This window comes from Ctenopharyngodon idella, chromosome 13 (assembly GCF_019924925.1).
Source record: "Ctenopharyngodon idella isolate HZGC_01 chromosome 13, HZGC01, whole genome shotgun sequence".
NCBI lineage: Eukaryota > Metazoa > Chordata > Actinopteri > Cypriniformes > Xenocyprididae > Ctenopharyngodon > Ctenopharyngodon idella.
In genome coordinates this window covers 361,271-368,210 of record NC_067232.1, presented here as the reverse complement: position 1 = coordinate 368,210, position 6,940 = coordinate 361,271, and positions in this window count along the sequence as shown.

The following is a 6,940-nucleotide window of genomic DNA, read 5'->3' as shown; positions in this document are numbered from 1 at the left end:
CTGAAACACATGCTGAGCAAAATTTTATTATACTAAGACATTTAAAAATAATATCAAAACTTAATACACTGATAAAAAATTAATCTGTGAGGCTGCAAGTGTAATATATAAAAATGCATGAATCGGTTAACAGCTGTCTCTGATTGTAAAACCTTAAGTCATGATGTTGCTACAGGGATACATTTCTGAATTTATGATCTAAAAATGTATTTATGAGATATGAGATAAAAATGTTTTTAATTTATGAGATAAAAATGTTTTTAACCGCTATTTTGATGACTGCCCCTCCTGTGGGACATTTATAACTATAATATCTTAGTCTAAACCTAAAGTAATCTTGACAAACTATATATCATTTGAAAGCTTTCAGACTCTAGTTTTCATATTTGGTGACTGATTTTCAAAATAAATGACAGCGCAATAGATAAATAGCGATAGATTCTTTATTTGTGATGTGGTGCCAAACTATAACACACTCCCTAGTTCTTTCTGTGTTTTTTTGTGTGGGTTTTAGAGATTGAATTCAAAACAAATATTAACATTACAGCCCAAACTACTTCTGAATAGGATGTCTACTTCATAAATATTATGAAAATTATATGGTTCAGATCACTCAAATCATGTATGAAAATCGAAGAGTCCTTTTATAGTCACCGGTGGAGCATGGATGTCATCTAGTGAAAAAGTTTAATAATGCACACAAAAAAATCTTACTGAAAGTTCTTTTTTTGAGATATCAACCTAAAATTTGGCACAGAACTAGTTCAGATATTTAGTTTTGATTTTCTTGAAGTTTTAGAGTTGAACGTGTTTTGTAAAATACATATTTTATATAAATATTTTTATATTTTAAATTTTCATGAATGTAAACGTCTACAGGTGCTGGTCATATAATTAGAATATCATCAAAAAGTTGATTTATTTCACTAATTCCATTCAAAAAGTGAAACGTATATTATATTCATTCATTACACACAGACTGATACATTTCAAATATTTATTTCTTTTAATTTTGATGATTATAACTGACAACTAAGGAAAATCCCAAATTCAGTATCTCAGAAAATTAGAATATTGTGAAAAGGTTCAATATTGAAGACACCTGGTGCCACACTCTAATCAGCTAATCAACTCAAAACACCTGCAAAGGCCTTTAAATGTTCTCTCAGTCTAGTTCTGTAAGCTACATAATCATGGGGAAGACTGCTGACTTGACAGTTGTCCAAAAGACGACCATTGACACCTTGCACAAGGAGGGCAAGACACAAAAGGTCATTGCAAAAGAGGCTTGCTGTTCACAGAGCTCTGTGTCCAAGCACATTAATAGAGAGGCGAAGGGAAGGAAAAGATGTGGTAGAAAAAAGTGTACAAGCAATAGGGATAACCGCACCCTGGAGAGGATTGTGAAACAAAACCCATTCAAAAATGTGGGGGAGATTCACAAAGAGTGGACTGCAGCTGGAGTCAGTGCTTCAAGAACCACTACGCACAGACGTATGCAAGACATGGGTTTCAGCTGTCGCATTCCTTGTGTCAAGCCACTCTTGAACAACAGACAGCGTCAGAAGCGTCTCGCCTGGGCTAAAGACAAAAAGGACTGGACTGCTGCTGAGTTGTCCAAAGTTATGTTCTCTGATGAAAGTAAATTTTGCATTTCCTTTGGAAATCAGGGTCCCAGAGTCTGGAGGAAGAGAGGAGAGGCACACAATCCACGTTGCTTGAGGTCCAGTGTAAAGTTTCCACAGTCAGTGATGGTTTGGGGTGCCATTTCATCTGCTGGTGTTGGTCCACTGTGTTTTCTGAGGTCAAAGGTCAACGCAGCCGTATACCAGGAAGTTTTAGAGCACTTCATGCTTCCTGCTGCTGACCAACTTTATGGAGATGCAGATTTCATTTTCCAACAGGACTTGGCACCTGCACACAGTGCCAAAGCTACCAGTACCTGGTTTAAGGACCATGGTATCCCTGTTCTTAATTGGCCAGCAAACTCGCCTGACCTTAACCCCATAGAAAATCTATGGGGTATTGTGAAGAGGAAGATGCGATATGCCGGACCCAACAATGCAGAAGAGCTGAAGGCCACTATCAGAGCAACCTGGGCTCTTATAACACCTGAGCAGTGCCACAGACTGATCGACTCCATGCCACGCCGCATTGCTGCAGTAATTCAGGCAAAAGGAGCCCCAACTAAGTATTGAGTGCTGTACATGCTCATATTTTTCATGTTTATACTTTTCAGTTGGCCAAGATTTCTAAAAATCCTTTCTTTGTATTGGTCTTAAGTAATATTCTAATTTTCTGAGATACTGAATTTGGGATTTTCCTTAGTTGTCAGTTATAATCATCAAAATTAAAAGAAATAAACATTTGAAATATATCAGTCTGTGTGTAATGAATGAATATAATATACAAGTTTCACTTTTTGAATGGAATTAGTAAAATAAATCAACTTTTTGATGATATTCTAATTATATGACCAGCACCTGTATAACTTTTTTAAAACTTTACTTTTACAGCTTCTTTTTACTTCTACAATAATTGTTTCGCTTTTAAAAGATACCAAACTTAAGTCTGTGCTCTGAAGTATTCAAGATTATTAACAATTTAAGTGGGAAAAGTCATTTTATAACTATGCTCAAAATGTGGGACAGATAGTTAACAGGTAAAACAACTTTATATTTTCACAAACTATGAAAATGAAAAGTTGTTAAACTCAGCAAGAGTTGAGGAGTTCTAACATACAAAAAAAAAAAAGTGTTTTGTATTTTGGGTTACTCTTGAATAGCTGCGTCAAATTGACCCACAAACAGTAAGATTGTATAAGATTTCTATGTGAACATTTCACAACACATCAGCGTGTTGATACTTTGCATGCATGTTCATGATCTAAATGAGAGAAAGTCACAATATTTCAAGAAAAACAATGTTGGTTAGAAAGTATTTCAGATAGCTTGAAAAAAGAAATGATAGCTAATTTTTACAATCTGTGGCTGACAAAATATTTTTCATTGAAATAAGTAGGAAAACTATTTTTTTACCTTCATAAGGGTAGTTAAAAATAAAAAACCAACATAAAATATAATCAGAAAAATATTATTTTGGGTCTGTACAGTTGTCATACATTAAAATATTCGGGTCAAACTGATCCGCGAACATCACAAACGTAACAGTAATTTTGTGTGTATACATCTTGTACAGAATTATTAGGCAAGTTGATTTTCTGATCATATTTTTTTTTCCAAGCAGATTTTACCAATTCCAAACCACATAAATCTTAATAACTACTATTAATTTTGTATTTAATCATTTATAAGTGATATATAATTGTTCATTAGGGCTGGAAATGAAAAACGCCTTATATTCAGGTGTGCAGAATTATTAGGAAGGTTTTCTTTTACAGGCAAAATGAGCCAAAAAAGACATTTAACTCAAACTGAAAAGTCAAAAATTATTAAATGCCCATGAGAAGGATACAATACTAATGCAATACTAGAAATTGCAAAGTTAAGGCATTGACCAATGGACAGCAAAATGCTCATTGGGTCAGCAGGGTCAGACAAAAAGAAGAAGATCAGAAGAAAAGACACGTTAACTGCAAAAGAATTAAGAATTAAGGTGAAGGATTAAGTGTGAAACCACCAGGAACCCTTTAGTCTCCAGCGCCACCATTTTCCAGAACTGCTGCAACCTACCTGGAGTCTCCAGAAGTGCAATGTGTCAGGATCTCAGAGACTTAGGATAGGTAAAGAATCCTAAAAAAATGACCCCCACTTAATAAGAATCACAAACTGAAGTGTTGTAAAATACATGAAGACTGATTTTTTTTATAGGCTTTATAGACATAAATTGAGAGTGATTCTTGAAGGACCAGCACCACATCCTCTTGTACGCTGTTTGAGGAATTTATCTTCCAGAATCTGGCAGTAAGTTTTGGAAGATCATTTTTATTCCATATCTGCAATACAGACTTTTCAGGATAGGAGATGGACTAAAAATTAACTCCCACACCTTACTGCCAGATTCTGGAAGATAAATTCTTCCAGAAAAAAGAAAAAGAAGAAAAAATAACAGGTTAGTACGTTTATAGCCTGCGTTTAGCTTTTAAATTCTGGCGATTGTATGTAGACTGTTCATTTGTGAAGATTATCATGATGTGTAATAAGAATCATAAAGTTCACCGAGATTATTTTCTGCAATAATCCAAAAAGCTAATGGAAAAATCCTATTAGGATTTGTTGAGGGAATCAAAGTGATGCTAACGCCAGGTTTCTGGGTTGGCTTTCAAAAAAAAAAAAAAAAAAAAAAAAATGTCATCACTGCAGAACTCTATTAGCAAGATCTTAATTAGCTTGTTCAGGTGTGTTTGTTGGAGTCAAGCTTCGCATGAAATGAGGAATGAGGAAATGAGACTGAGCACTGATGTGGTAATTCGTCTATTTATTTCCCTTGTGTTGCTTTCAGTGCTAAATGACGTGTACTGTTTAACTGTCCAGCAGAATTAATATTAGTGTGCTTTAACACTTTCCTACTAAATAAAACTATAACTCTGACCTATCAGCAGTTTTCATTTATCTAAATCTGTTGATAACTGAGCTGTTTCCTGCCTCAACATAGTATTCATACAAAAATAATTTACAGTATCTAACAGAAGTGAGTACACCCTCACATTTTTGTAAATATTTTATTATATCTTTTCATGTGTTAAACCGCTGTATGGTCTTGGCCACCGTGCTGCAGCTCAGTTTCAGGGTCTTGGCAATCTTCTTATAGCCTACGCCATCTTTATGTAGAGCAACAATTCTTTTTTTCAGATCCTCAGAGAGTTCTTTGCCATGAGGTGCCATGTTGAACTTCCAGTGACCATGAGAGAGTGAGAGCAATAACACCAAATTTAACACACCTGCTCCCCATTCACACCTGAGACCTTGTAACACTAACGAGTCACATGACACCGGGGAGAGAAAATGGCTAATTGGGCCCAATTTGGACATTTTCACTTAGGGGTGTACTCACTTTTGTGGCCAGCGGTTTAGACATTAATGGCTGTGTGTTGAGTTATTTTGAGGGGACAGCAAATTTACACTGTTATACAAGCTGTACACTCACTACTTTACATTGTAGCAAAGTGTCATTTCCTCAGTGTTGTCATGTGAAAAGATATAATAAAATATTTACAAAAATGTGAGGGGTGTACTCACTTCTGTGAGATACTGTACCTTAACTAGGGGTTTCTAGGCTACTCAAACAGTAACACTTACTAGAGCTATGCAATTATCAACTAAGTCAACTAAAACGTGTTTAGGACATTTGTTAGGTTTTGCAGTTTACAAAACTGTTTATTATCATGAAAATATTTGAATGTGGCCATTAGGGATGTCCCGATCAGGTTTTTTTGCCCTCGAGTCCGAGTCATTTGATTTTGAGAATCTACCGATACCGAGTCCAAATATAAATATATTTGTTTTTATATTAGACTTTGTTTTTATATTATATAAATACTTTGCCGGCATTTAACCAATAGCGTCTCTGCAACAAAGTGATGTCATGCCGCACGCAACAAAGGGATGTCATGCCGCATAACTATAGATGTGTTAAATATAATGAGAATATATATATACATATCCGAGTCCTGATCGGGAGGTAACGTCCGATTCCGATCGAGTCTGAAACCACGTGATCGGGCCCGATTTCCGATCACGTGATCGGATCTGGACATCCCTAGTGGCCATCATTCAATATCATGGAAAGCTGCTTGTCAAATTACCATATTACATATTGTCACAGTACTTTTTTGTAAGAACATGATGCTTGTATGATTTCTTGGTCGCTTAAAAGGTTTTATCTCCTTGAAGCTGGCATCATCTCAAGATGCTCTAGAACATCTGCACGATTTTCACCCATCATCTTGTCAAAGACCATCTAATACAGTATATGCTTCATTTATTAGGAATTAAAATACAGAGAATCAGGATATATATATATACAGGTGCTGGTCATATAATTAGAATATCATCAAAAAGTTCATTTTTTTATTATAAATTATTTTTAAAAATGAAACTTTCATATATTCTAGATTCCCTACATGTAAAGTAAAACATTTCAAAAGTTTTTTTTTTTAATTTTTATGATTAGAGCGTACAGCTCATGAAAGTCCAAAATCCAGTATTTCAAAATATTAGAATATTTCCTAAAATCAATCAAAAAATGGATTTGCAAAACAGAAAAGTTAAAGTTCTTTAAAGTATGTTCTTTTGTGCACTCAATACTTGATCGGCAGGACATATTACAGCAAATGACTTGCTCCTAGCACAAATTACTGCATCAGTGAAGTGTGGCATGGAAGTGATCAGCCTGTGGCACTGCTGAGGCACTATTGAGCCTTCAGATCATTTGTATATTGTTGGATCGACTGTTTCTCATCTTTCTCTTGAAAATATCCCATAGATTCAGGTCAGGCATATTGGCTGGCCAATAAAGCACAGTAATATCATGGTCAGCAAACCACTTGGAAGTGGTTTTTGCACTGTGGGCAGATGCTAAAGTCCTGCTGGAAAAGGAAATCAGCATCTCCATAAAGCTTGTCAGCAGATGGAAGCATAAAGTGCTTCAAAATCTCCTGGAAGATGGCTGCATTGACTTTGCACTTGATAAAACACAATGGACCAACACCAGCAGACGTCACGCCCCCCCCAAATCATTATTGACTTCAGAAACTTCACACTAGACTTCAAGCAGCTTGGATTCTGTGCCTCTCCAGTCTTCCTTCAGACTCTGGGACCATGATTTCAACATGAAATGCAAAATTTACTTTTATCTGAAAAGAGGACTTTCGACCACTGTTCACTGTCCAGTTCTTTTTCTCCTTAGCCCAGGTAAGATGCTTCTGACATTGTCTCTGGTTCAGAAGTGGCTTGGTAGTCCTTTTCCTGAAGATGTCTGA